This window comes from Lactuca virosa, chromosome 3 (genome assembly GCF_052849685.1).
Source record: "Lactuca virosa cultivar CGN04683 chromosome 3, Lactuca_virosa_CGN04683_v6, whole genome shotgun sequence".
Lineage (NCBI taxonomy): Eukaryota > Viridiplantae > Streptophyta > Magnoliopsida > Asterales > Asteraceae > Lactuca > Lactuca virosa.
In genome coordinates, this window is record NC_136428.1 from 312,025,338 (window position 1) to 312,039,808 (window position 14,471).

Here is a 14,471-nt window from a genome sequence, read left to right on the forward strand (position 1 = left end):
CTCCAGGGGGAGAATCCTATTCCAAATGAAAAAAGAACATACATCGTTTGAGGGGGAGAATGAAAATACAAATGATGATTCGGATGTGCAGTCAGATTTTGAAGGTGTGAACGCTGAATTGGATCCAACATATGATCCTAATTACCCTCCGTTGAGCAAATGGACCAGAGATTATCCAAAAACTCAAGTAATATGAGATTAGTTTTCAGAAGTTCTTACGAGAGCACAACAAAATGCGAAACGAACTGCATTATTCTCTAAAGTGGAATATTGCATGTTCAATTTGTTTATCTTCAAAATTGAACCTAAAAATGTTCAACTTGCTCTTGATCATTCTGATTGGGTGCAAGCAATGCAGGAGGAGCTCAATGAATTTGAATGAAACAAGGTCTTGAGACTTATTCCCACTCCAAAGGATGCATCTGTTGTTGGTCTAAAATGGGTATTTCGTAACAAGCTAGATAAAGAGGGAATCGTGATAAGGAACAAGGCGCGACTCATTGTTAATGGATATTGTCAGGAAGAATGCATTGACTATGAAGAAACCTTCACACTAGTTGCAAGGTTGGAATCTGTTCGCATCTTCCTGGCATACGCAACACACAAGAACTTAGAAGTATATCAGATGGATGTTAAGTGTGCCTTTCTGAATGGGGAACTAGAAGAAACAGTATATGTGGAACAACCACCAGGGTTCATAAACAAAAGTATCTGAACCACTGTTACATTCTAGACAAAGCAGTTTACGGTCTAAAGCAAGCTCCAAGAGCCTCGTACGAAACTCTTACTCGCTTTTTGAAACAGGCTGAATTTAAACAAGGATCGGTCGACCCAACCTTCTTTCGCAAGAAAGATGGTGACCACTTGATGATCGTCCAAATTTATGTTGATGACATCATTTTCGGATCAACTAACCCCAGCTTAACTGTTGAGTTTCAAAAATTGATGGAAACAAAATTTGAGATGAGCTCCATGGGTCCAATTAACTTTTTCCTTGGTTTGAATATAAGACAGAGTCAGGAAGGTATCTTCATCAATCAGGAGGCTTATACAAAGACCTTACTCTCTAAGTTTGGAATGGTGGGATTTTCTGTGACATCCCCATTTTCACGGCCAGAAAAGACCGATTTTGTTTATGCTTTATAAAAATCAGAGTGCCTCTTTTAATAAAAATGTTGCGGAATTTGTTCCCAGTAAAACATGATAAATATGTTATCAAAGCATTTCCGAAGAAAAGTATTTTTATTCATTTTTAAAACATTTGGGATGTCATCGTCACTACAGAAACATAAGCATAAACAGAACTTACATTCAATATCACTAGTGATTTATATCTCCTTAATCTCTCAGTGTAATGTGACTTCATATCAACACTTGTGATATAAATACACTGAGTGGGTCAGGTTGGGAAACCTGGTGAGTACATAGAGTTTTCAACCCACAATAAATAAGTTTATTAACTTTATCAAACCAAACAAACCTGATTACCCGTTCCCGTTATCCTCACTTTACGTCCCTAAAACATCTAACACAAGGGACCTAGTCTAAGGGACTTTCATCGGGGTGACAACACATGCTTCGGGGGTTCCTCAGCAATTCATGTCAAATAAGGCAACCATGTGGGGGATGGAGTACTGCTGGTGAGCACACAGTTCAAATAAACACCTACAGGTTGCGAGCCTGCTAGCGTTCCACTGGACTGTCTAGAATAGTCTGTGGTCGTCATCTATACTCCGCTAGATGACTGGATCATCAATAACATATATATCGAGGCCTCTCATTATTTTATTTGCTCACACAGCAACTATTACATCTACCCATGTTTTATCCAACACGTTTTGTAGATGTAAAATACATATACAATTTAAATCATGTAAAACGTGTATAAAAATATTTCACCCAGCATAGACAACAAGTATTCAGACAATATGCACACATAGCATGTAATTTATATTAAATACTTCATATCTATGTGTAAGATGAAAGGGACCATGCACTCACTTGAAAAGGTGGTGATTCCGAACTCAGACAGCGCTTCGCTTCTTAAAAATAATTTCCTTCGACGAAACCTAGTATTATTACCACTAGAGTTTAGTATATTATTCGCCGAGACTAATTAATAGTCTACCTATTATTACTATTATATAAGCGTTAAAAAATACTTATATAACCCATAATAATAGCCCAAGTACTTATTATAAGTTCCTAATAACGTTACTATAATTAAATAAAAGCTATATTAAAAATAGCGTAGGTGTAGCTCACTTACAGCGGGTTTTATAGAAAACCGGGTTTTGCTTGGAGAAGCATTCCTGAGCCGAAAAGCTCTTCTTCTCGAAGTCGTCGAGCACTCTGGGGCTTCCGCCTCGTGCTAGGGAGGTTCCCTAGGCTTTTCTGGGGGTTTCGGGGCTAGAGAGAGGTTCTAGAGAGAGAGTAAAGAGAAGAAAGAATGGGAAATGTGTGAAGAAAATGAGGGTGGGAGAGGTTCTATTTATAGGGTGAAAAATGGCTGAACTTGGTGCCACATGTCACCATCTAGTGGCAAGACTTGGGGAGAAAGCAATGGCCAAGATTGTGCCACATCACCCATTTTCGCACAACACACTTCCGACTTCTAAAATCCGTAACTTTCACATACGACCTCCGTTTTTGACGTTCTTTATAACCACACGTAGGTAAAAATAAGATCTACAACTTTCATTTTGACTCCGTCAGCTAATTATCGATCGATCTTAAATTTAACAGTACGAGGAAATTATACTGCTAAATGTCCGCGTAAAATTCATAACTTCTACATACGGACTCTGTTTTCGTCTGTCTTTTTACCGTTGAGTTCCTATTAATCAGATCTTCAATTCTCATTTAGGTCGCGTAGGCCAAAAACCGCTCGATCTAAAATTCGAGTTTCGGGCTGTGCACCGTTAAGCCAAATCTTAGAAAATTCATAACTTCCTCATACGAAGTCAGATTTGGGCGTTCGTTTTTTGTATGTTCTCGGTTTAACGTATAATACAATTTTTGTTTAGATTTGAAAGGCTAAAAAGTCCTCCATCGTAAATTCACTATTTACGTCTCCCGGTGTCGTGCCGGTTTTGCTGTAAAACTTCGACGGACCATAACTTCTTCGTTATAACTCGGATTTCAACGTTCTTTATATGTATGGTACCCTTGAGACGTATTCTACAACTTGGTTAAGATTATTTATTCTAAATAATCTTTTGTCAAAAAATCATTTTCGACCCCTATTATCTCTAAATTGACTAGCCCGGATCTACGAGCGTTACAGATTCCAAGGTGAAGGTTCCAATGGCATTCGGAACGAAACTAACTTCGTCTCTGGACAAACCGGATGCTGATATGACACTCTATCACCAAATGATCGGTTCATTCATGTATCTAACAGCTAGTCATCCAGATATCATGTTCTCTGTTTGCTATTGTGCCAGGTTTCAAGCGAATCCACGCGAACCCCACAGGACCGCTATTAAGAATAGCTTCAGGTATCTCAAAAGAACATCCTCACTAGGAATATGGTACCCTTCAAGTTCAGGTTTCTTTGTGCAAACGTTTTCGGACGCTGATCTAGGAGGTTGTGGATTGGATCAAAAGAGTACAACGGGAGGATGCCAATTTCTTGATGCCAAACTCGTAAGTTGGTAGTCTAAAAAGCAAACTTGCGTCTCCCTATCAACTGCTGAAGCAGAGTACATAGTCGCTGCCTCTTGTACTTCACAAGTAATCTGGATTCAAAGTCAGCTTCGTGATTATGGCATAAATATGAAGTGAATCCCCTTGTATTGTGATTCTTAAAGCACCATTCGCATTTGTCACAACCTAGTGCAACATTCAAAGACCAAACACATCACACTGAGGTATCACTTCATCAAATATTATGTGGAAGATGGAAATATCGAGATGCACTTTGTTAGATCCGCTGATTAGTTAGCTGACATCTTCACGAAAGCCTTGCCTGAGCAAACCTTTAATCGCATTCTTCAGGGATTAGGAATGATAGAGGCTGAATCTGTTCCGAAACCACCTTCGGGGTCATAAAGGTTTGATAGACCTGCGAATAGGTGCGAACGTTCGTAGTAATTCGCAGACAACTGTTCATCCGCAAACGCTCGCAGTAACTCGTGGTCAATTGTTCACGCTGCGAACCGGTGTGAATGTTTGTAGTAACTCGCAGTCTACCGTTCATTCGTGGTTAGGAACTTCATCTATCCTTTGTAAATTTTCTTTATTTCTTCTTACTTATTTCTGTATTTATTTCTTTTTTAGAAAAACGAAAATCCAAAATTGTTTTAATTTTTTTTAATTCTTTTCAGAATATTGAAAATCCAAAAATATTTTATTTCTTTCTGTTTTATTTCTTTTTCAGAAAAACAAAAATACAAAAATATTTTATTTATTTTCATCATTTATTTCTTTTTGTAAAATAATCAAAAATACCAAAAATATTAGATAATTAAGCACATTTGAAAGCAAATATTTTGATGATCTCAATTACGAATGATGGGGCAGGTATAAATTTCCTAATCTATGCAGTAGTTAAGTGCCCCTAGAAGCATGTTGTTGCATGTCGTCTGAAGCCTCAAAGACTCTATGTTGAAGCCTTAATGATCCGATAACACCAATCATTTCTTCCCAATTAGATTGTTTATTCACATAAGTCATGAGCTACCTTACTCTTCTCGCTTTGATTCAAGAGTTAACTGCTTGTTCACTTTCGCATAGCAGAGGTACACTATTTCTTTGGAACTACCTCATAGCATTTGTCCATCACTTTTGCATTCATAAATGTAACCCTTGAGACTCTCAGATATTACCACTGAGGTTTATGGTTACTCCAATTCTGTGTTTATGATCTTAAATTCATCATTACCACAAATTGAGTGAAACCCAAAATCCAATACACATTTATGAATTCATCGTGAACGTTTTAACTGTTCTAGCTTATTCACCATGGAATTAACGAATGTCCACCTTCGTGGTCAATACCATGAAATCTCTTTTTCTTTTGTGTGATCTTAATGAAACGCTCTAGTCCTATGACGTTTCTTCCCAGTAGATCCAACTTTTAATTTTTCTTGAGATTTCACTACGTATCCTAGTCACTTAAAATAATTCTGAAGCATACTTGTTCTTATGGCTACACTGGTCAGACAAGTACTTCATCCGAACGTTCGGACTTATGTCAAGTTTTGTAGTTTGGTTGAAGATAAAGCCACCCTTTAAGCTTAATGAAAAGAAGTCTTTCATTGTTTCTCAATAAACAGATGAACATAATTCAACAGGAAACCACACAGACACTTCAAAGTCTCTCTTGACTGTGAAGGAAGACATCATTGCCTGGGATCCATCTGCTTCATGTCTTAAAAGACATCACTAGAATCCCTTAGTATAATGTTGATTTATTTCTTTATCTTTGGCACACTTTCGCACGAAGATCCTTGTGATTTTCCAAAGTCTGGTTTGTGGTACTCATAATTACTTTCAGTTTCGCAGGATTATTGATGGCTATTAATTGCGAAAGTTTCTAACTGAATCAACTGCCAAAAGGCGTAACTGGAACGACACTTTACGGATAAGATTTGGGCATGAGAATTTGAAAGGACGCTAATTTGACGCCGCCTGACACCCATCACAGCTATTTATCATGCCTTTTTAGGAGACTTTTCAGTAATCGATACCACCAACCGCCAAATTTGTCTCTCTTTCTATACGGTATTTAAAGATTTTGATGATTCGATAAGTATTCAGCACTGTCAAAAGTATTCAAACTCTGCTGGCGAAATATCCCTCTATTGTTCATCTTCTTCCTCAAGATTCCATGAACGCTTCTTCAGAGACTCCCTCAGTTGCAGAACAGATGGAACAATCCTCGATCCTCAACCTCAAGGCAAATCAAAACCTGATTCTCGACCTTAACCCAACAAAATACGATGGATTTCTTCAACCAACCGTCGAATGTTTGAGGTATTCTCCACTGGTTATCGCTCTCACCAAATCAGAGATTGTTCCCCTGGTTCATTTTTCAAAAGCTTATTCGACTGCCAGTTTTCAAAAGGGAAAGGAGTTGATCACGTTCGAAATCTTCAACCAGAAAACCGAAATCACCAAATCGAGGTTCTGTGACCTCCTAGGGCTTCCTCAGGGTTGTGACTTAGTTAACCCTGAGACCATATCCAACTCTGCCATCATGGAGATGTTCTACCAGATGGGATACAAGGACGTATTGACTGCAGTTTCCAAGTTCAAGAAGCCCAATTTGCCGCCAATGTGGAACGGACTGTTCACCATTCTCTTTAAGAGCTTCTCAGAAAGTGTTGGATATAGTGTCTAAGTCCATAACTATATTTGGTATGTACTTGACCCGACCCGGCATGGTCCATTTGGGTTGCACTTCACCCGAACAATTTATGGATAATCTTTTGAGAATAGTATAAGTTATGATTTATTAATATATTATAAGTTCTAATATATTAATATAAAATCATATTATTTAATTAGTATTGATCTATAATTAATCTAGGATTAATTTAGAGATCAAAAGTATGACTAATTAAATATGGGCTCTTGTATTTATATAGTGTGGGCTAATGCTTATTTGGAATGGGCTAGGCTTGCATGGAAAATCCATGGATACTCCATGGAGCTTTAACCCATGGATCTCATGGAAATGAAAAGACATGGGTATTAGGGTTTACATGGATGTAACACTAATCTACCACACTATATAAAGGAGGCTTTGGTTCTTGAAATTACACTAGTTGTGGTGAGTAAAGTAAGAGGGCCGATTTCAAGAAAGGTGATTACTATTCTCTCAAAATTCCAAGTTTGTGGTGATTTGTGATTTCCATTTGAGGCATCCACACTATTGGTGCTAGGCTCTAAAACTCCAAGCAATCAACTACAACTACAAGGTAAGTAATTTACTAGCTTTATTTGATTCAAGTTCCCCATGCCATGCTAGATAGGATAAGAACCTTGGAAAAATAATTATTTGCATGTATCTTAGTCAAACATAGATCCAAGGTTTCTAGGGTTGCATGTACACCATAGGAGTGTTAGAATGCTCAAAACCCATCAGTGGTATCAAAGCCTGGTTTGTTTATTTGATACTTGATGAAAAAAAAAAGAAAAAAAAACTTGAAAATCGAAGTTTTGTTCAAAAGCTCGTATCAAAATTTCAAGTTTTGTATATGTACTTACGATTCTTGAAATTTTTGATATGAACATTCATAAACATATGAGTTTAGAAGATCATAGAAATTATGTGCTAATAATTGATTAGATTAATTCTTGATCTTTATGTGTTTTAATGGAGTCCATAACTAGTTCTTAAGTTATGGATAACCAAAAGTCACATTTATAAATAACCATTAAAAGAACACATAGGTTACAAAAAATGAAGAGTCTTCATTTTTAATAACCATTAACTCATAAGTTATGAGAAATGAAAAGTTTTGAAAGTTTATAAAACTTGCCCTCAAGTTTTGGAACATGTAAAGTCATATTAAAAACTTTAGTTCCAACCCCTAGAATTTTAAAAGTTAAAATTCAACCCTTATACTTTATAATATTATAAGTTTAATAATATTTATATATGTATAAGATCAAGTCGTCTTACCGCTAGTACGCCTCATTCACGAAGTCGGTCTATAAGGGGGGTATAAGGTTGTTGCCTATAAAATGGCAACTTAATGGGTGTCCACTCTCACCCACCGCTTCCTTGATCGGTGGAGGGTCGTTAGCCGAACGGGTAGGACAAGGACTTATAAATTCTCATTAAAAGTATAATGATAATACTAAAGTAACTAAACTTTATTGAATTCCCAATCTTAGTTATTTTAGGAAAATGTGAATAAGGTGCTAATCCATGAAATTACACTTTACACTTTGTTTAAGTCGTTAGTGGAGCGTGTGTGGTTAACCGGCACACTAACTTGAACTTAACAAGGTAGGTAAATGGTGACTTAATGTTTATCATAGTATCGATGGAGCGTGTGTGGTTAACCGGCACATCGATTGAGGGGTAATACATTAAGGGTACCAAGTAATTTGCATGGTTACTTCACACCTTGTTTTGTGATCCTCGGCATCCCAGTCACAAAACTTGAAGGGCACACTCGAGATTGAAACATGCCATTGAAGAAAGTTCAATGAATCTCAAAGAATCTAGGAGTTTCTAAACCAATTAAAACCTAATTAAATATTTCGTTTTTCATGGTGGAAATTGGTGAATCGTCATTCACCTACCTTCAAATATCTTATAGCTTAGATTACGGCATCCCTCTTCTAAGTTATAAAATATTGTGTTGGGTCCTAGCCTTAATATTACATTTGGGTGTTTTGTTAAGGACTATCTCTATATCTAATCTAATCTATTCCCTCTTCTTTTCAGATGTCTTCCAATAACAATGCTTCTGGCTCAAACCCTACTAGCTCCTTCTCTCTCATGAATCTTTGTGGGAGAGTCATCTTTGATGGGTCCAACTTTTACAGATTGGATCAGAAACATCAGGATGGTCACTCGCTATGAGAACAAAGAATATGTTCTCAACAAGGAGCTGAAGGTACCCGAGCCAACTGCTACTCCTGAAGAGCTTGTTGAATATGAGGTACATGAAAGAGATGCTACAAAAGTGGCATGCATCATGATGGCCACCATGACAGCCGAGCTCCAAAAGTCCTATGAGGACTATTATCCTTTTGAGATGCACCAGGACTTGATGGACCGCTACCATCAAAGTGCTCGTCAAGAGCGATATGAAATAATCTCCTCCATGATAACAACCCGAATGAAGGATGGTGAACCCATCACGTGCCACATGTAGAAAATGCAAAGGTATGTGGACCGTTTATTGAAGCTGAATGTGAACTTCCCCGAGGAGTTAGCAATAGACATTATTTTGCACTCCTTACCATCGTGTTACGATCAATTCCGCATGACATATCACATGAACAAGGAAGAGGTCACCCTCAGCAAACTTCAAGGACTCTTGAAGACCGCCGAAAGTGATCTAAAGGGTAAGTCGGTCGTTACTACTCCTACTCCTACTCCAACTGCGGCCAATGTCTTGGCAATCGGGCATGGCAAAGGGAAGAAGAGAAAGAACCCTTCTAAGGGTACCAAGGGTAAGACCCTTGAAGGCTCCTCTTCAAGCAAAACCAAGAAAGGTTTTGTCACTTCTTCTGCTAACCCTAATGAGGCTGAATGCTTCTATTGTCATGAAAAATTGCACTGGAAGCGAAGCTGCCCAAAGTACCAGCAAGATTTGAAGGATGGGAAAGTAAAACCCAACCATGCAGGTATATACACTATATTGTCTAATAACTCACCTCATTCTAAGTCTTGGGTCCTTGATACAGGTTGTGGTATTCACATATGTTGTGATTTGCAGGGACTAAGAAGAAGTGAGAATGTGGAGCAAGGAAAGATAAACTTGATCATGGGAAACAGGAAAGCTTCACCTGTCACCAAGATAGGAGTTTATTCCTTAGTGCTAAATAGTGGGTTTACATTAGATTTGAATAAATGTTATTATTTGCCAGAAATGGCAAGAAATGTTATTTCCTTTCATGCATTGTATAAACAAGGTTTTACCTTTTATTTTGATAATAATAATGGTAGTATTGATGCTTTCTTTAATAATGTTCTTTATTTTAAAGCATTACCTTGTGATGGTGTGTATGAAACTGTATCTGTTGTAGATAATCTAGGAAATAATGTATTGTGTATTGATTCTTCCACTAGCTTAGATAAAGCATCTTTATGGCATTGTCGTCTTGGACATGTAAGCAAGAAACGCATAGGCCAACTCCAAAAGGATGGAGTCTTGGAGTCATTTGACCTAAAGTCAGATGATAGTTGTGAATCTTGTTTGCTTGGTAAAATGACAAAGTCACCTTTTACTGGCACTTGTGCTAGGGGTGAAGGTTTGTTGGACCTCATACACACGGATGTGTGTGGACCCTTCAGAACTGCCACAAGAGATGCTAATCGTTTCTATGTGACTTTTACTGATGATTTTAGTAGATATGGATATGTCTACTTAATTAAGCATAAGTCAGAAACCTTTGAGAAATTCAAAGAGTTTAAGCAAGAAGTGGAGAATCAGTTGGGCAGGAACATTAAGATGCTTCGATCCGATCGTGGTGGTGAGTATCTTAGTACTGAGTTCCTTGACTATCTTAAGGAATGTGGGATTGTCTCACAATTGACACCTCCTAGGACACCACAGTTGAATGGTGTAGCTGAGAGGCGCAATCGGACCTTGTTGGACATGGTTCATTCCATGATGAGTCGAGCTTCGCTACCAATCTCATTTTGGGGGTATGCCTTAGAGACTGCCGCCCATATCCTTAATCTAGTCCCTACAAAGAAGGTTGCCAAAACACCTCACGAGTTGTGGACTGGAAAAGTTCCCAATCTAGACCACATCAAGATTTGGGGTTGCGAGGCTTTCGTGAGACGCGAGACTCACGATAAGCTCGAACCCCGAAGCGAAAGGTGTATTTTCATCGGCTACCCACAGAAATCCTTTGGTTACATCTTCTACAGACCCAGTGATAATGTGGTCTTTGTAGCAAGAAGAGGATTCTTTCGAGAGAGAGAATTCATGAGCCAAGGAGACATTGGGAGGCAAATTGACCTTGAGGAAATTCAAGAGTCAAGTGGTGAAGGAACCTCAAACCCTAGCCCTCAACCTGAGGAGGAAACTCCTGTTGAGCCGACTGAAGAATCTATACCTCTGAGGCGTTCCACCAGAGTTAGGAATGCACCTGAGCATTATTATGGTTTTCATATTACTGCAGAAGGTGAGACACTTATCAGTGATAACACACTGGTAAATCTGGATGAGCCTAACAGCTACACGGAAGCCATGGTAGGCCCTGAGGCTGCTAAATGGAAAGAGGCTATGGATAGCGAGATACAGTCCATGTATGACAATCAAGTTTGGAACTTGGTTGACAATGTACCTAAAGCCATGGTAGGCCCTGAGGCTGCTAAATGGAAAGAGGCTATGGATCGTAAGATAGTTGGGTGCAAATGGATCTTCAAGAAGAAGACCGACATGGATGGTAATGTACACACTTATAAGGCACGACTGGTTGCAAAGGGTTATTCTCAAACTCCGGGAGTTGATTATGATGAGACCTTTTCACCAGTGGCCAAGATTAAGTCTATTAGGGTTCTGTTAGCCATTGTTGCATTTCATGATTATGAAATATGGCAAATGGATGTCAAAACCGCTTTCCTTAATGGAAAGTTGGCTGAAGATGTTTACATGGTTCAACCAGAGGGTTTTGTCAATACAGAGTACCCCAGTAGAGTGTGTAAGCTCGAGAAATCCATTTATGGATTAAAACAGGCACCTCGCAGATGGAATCTTTGCTTTGATGAGAAAGTCAAAGAATTTGGCTTTTCAAGGAGTGAAGATGAATCTTGTGTCTATATCAAAGCTAGTGGGAGTATAGTCAGCTTTTTGGTACTGTATGTGGATGACGTACTACTCATAGGAAATGACATCCCAACCCTGCAGGAAGTAAAGTCCTGGCTTGGGAAGTGTTTCGCTATGAAGGACCTTGGAGAAGCTGCCTGTATCCTAGGGATAAGGATTTTGAGAAACAGGAGTAAAAGACTAATTGGACTTAGTCAAAGCACCTATGTGGACAAAGTGTTGAAAAGGTTCAACATGCATAACTCCAAGAAAGGAGAGTTACCCATCCAGAGTAACGCCAGATTGAGTAAGACACAAAGCCCTAGTACTGAGGCTGAGATAGCAGAAATGAGTCGAATACCTTATGCTTCAGCTGTAGGATCGATCATGCATGCTATGACGTGTACTCAACCTGATGTAGCCTTTGCTTTGAGCATGGTTAGCAGGTATCAGGGGAACCCTGGCAAGGCACACTGGACTACGGTAAAGAATATCCTCAAGTACCTACGGAGGACTAAGGACTGGGTCCTTACCCTCGGTGGCAGTGAGGACTTGAGAGTTGTAGGGTACAGTGATGCTAGCTTTCAGACTGACAGGGATAATTTCCGCTCTCAGTCGGGCTGGGTGTTTACTCTAAACGGAGGGGCAATTACTTGGAAAAGTTCCAAGCAGGAGACAGTGGCTGATTCCACTTGTGAATCAGAGTATATAGTAGCAAGTGAGGCAGCAAAGGAGGCTATATGGCTAAAGAACTTCATCGGAGACCTTGGAGTTGTACCAGCTATAAAGGAGCCAATGGAGATTTTCTGTGACAGCAATAGTGCGGTTGCCATAGCCAAGGAACCAAGAGATCATGGGAGATCCAGACACATTGACAGAAAATATCACTTCATCAGACATCGAATAGAAGAAGGAATCCTCGTGGCAAAGAGGGTATCATCGGATGAGAATCCAGCAGATCCCCTCACGAAGGGACTGACTCGGGTTAAGCATCTCCAGCATGCTCGGAGCATAGGGCTGAAGGATGATATTAGTTTTAGTAGTTAGATAGTCTTGAAATTTGTAAAATGTAATTGACATTTGATGATAAATAAAAGCTGTTATTTATGAGTAAAGTGTTGTTATCTCTTGTCAATCGTTTACTATTATTTCTTTTTGCATGTTTTGACTTCCAGAATAATTATGTTATGGTTTATATCATATTACTTAAACTCTCCACAGTCGGTCATATGCTCAACATCGTCAAAAGAGCTATGCTGACAAGAAAAGACAACTGATATCATTCGAAGTTGGACATTCGGTTTTACTTAAAGTCTCACCATGGAAGGGACTTATAAGATTTGGTAAGAGGGGAAAATTGAGTCCAATGTTTATTGGACCGTTTAAGGTTCTTCAGAGGATTGGGAATCAAGCTTACAAGCTAGAATTACCGGAAGAACTAGAGGGTATTCATAACACCTTTCATGTGTGTTATTTGAGAAAGTTCACGGGAGATGTGCCCGACATAATTCCCATTTCTGAATTAAGGTTGGATGAAAAAAAGAGGTTAATTGAAGAATCAGAGGCAATCGTTGACCGTAAGACTAAGAAGTTGCGACGCAAGATGGTCGATTTAGTGCTTGTCCGTTGGAAACATACGAATGGGCCAAATCTCACCTGGGAAACGGAGAGTGACATGATGAGTCGCTACCCGCATTTGTTTGCTGATGTGTGATTCCGGTGACGGAATCATCCTAAGGGGAAGAGAATTGTAACTCCCGTGTTTCTAGGCTAGGCATTAATATTTACATAATAGTCTAGGTTAACCTTTGTAACTCATTTTGAAGAAATGAAAAGGAATTATGTGAATTATGTGTTTTATGCTTAATCATTAGGGTTTAATTAATTAAGAATAAAAATGAGCGTCGAAAATAAATATTAGATAAAGCCTATATCTATTAAGAAAGTTGTAGTGGTCGTGACAAGGATTCCGGATATATAAAGAATACCGAAATCTGAGTTATAACGAAGAAGTTATGACCTGTCGAAGTTCCGCGACAAAACCGGCACGGTGCCGAATGACGTAAAAAGTGAGTTTTTAATAAACTACTTTTTAGACTTAGTGATCTAAATGAAAGTCATAGTGTTCGTTAAACTGAGAGTATGTATAAAAAGAACGTCCAAATCTGACTTCGTATGAGGAAGTTATGATTTTTCTAAGTTTCAGCTTACCAGTAGACAGCTAAAAACTCGAATTTTAGATCGAGTGATTTTTAGCCGACACAACCTAAATGAGAATCGAAGGTCTCGTCAATAGTAGTACAACGGTAAAAAGACAGACGAAAACGGACGTTGGATGAAGAAGTTATGAATTTTTAACGGATTTCCTGTCCCGGTCTGTTAAAAATAATAATATTAAAATTAAATTCAAAATTAGCTGACAAAGTCTAAACAAAAGTTATAGAGCGTAATTTTACCTACGCGTGCATATAAAGAACGTCAAAAACGGAGCCCGTATGAGAAAGTTATGGATTTTAGAAGTTTTGGCACAAAAATCGAGAAAAAAATGCTAAAACCGAGGAATTCCGCATAGTCATGCTTCGGCCACGTCACCCTCGCTCGTAGCATGCCACGTGTCCGAACTGCTGAGTCACCCAAGGCCAGCTGGCGAGGCGTGTCGCACTCCCTCGCATCCGAAGCGTTGGTCCAACCGCGGAGCGACGCGTGCCCTTTCTTGCGTGTCCGAGCTTCGCAGGCACGCCACCTCCCACTCCTCGAACCATAGACATCGGTCCAATCAGAAGCCAACACCTGGAGCATCGCACGTGCGTGCCATCAGCCTTCCCTCGCATCTGCCGACACCTGCTCGCTTCTCAGCCCTCGGATCAAAAGCCTCGCCCCTATAAATAGAAGGGTGCGAGACCCCCCGGTGGTAATTTGGAAAATTGCCACTTTTCACCCCTTAAACAATATTTCTTCCATTCCAACTTCCCCCAAAGCCCCGGTATTATACCAAACACCCAAAACACGTCCCGAAGTCCCCGA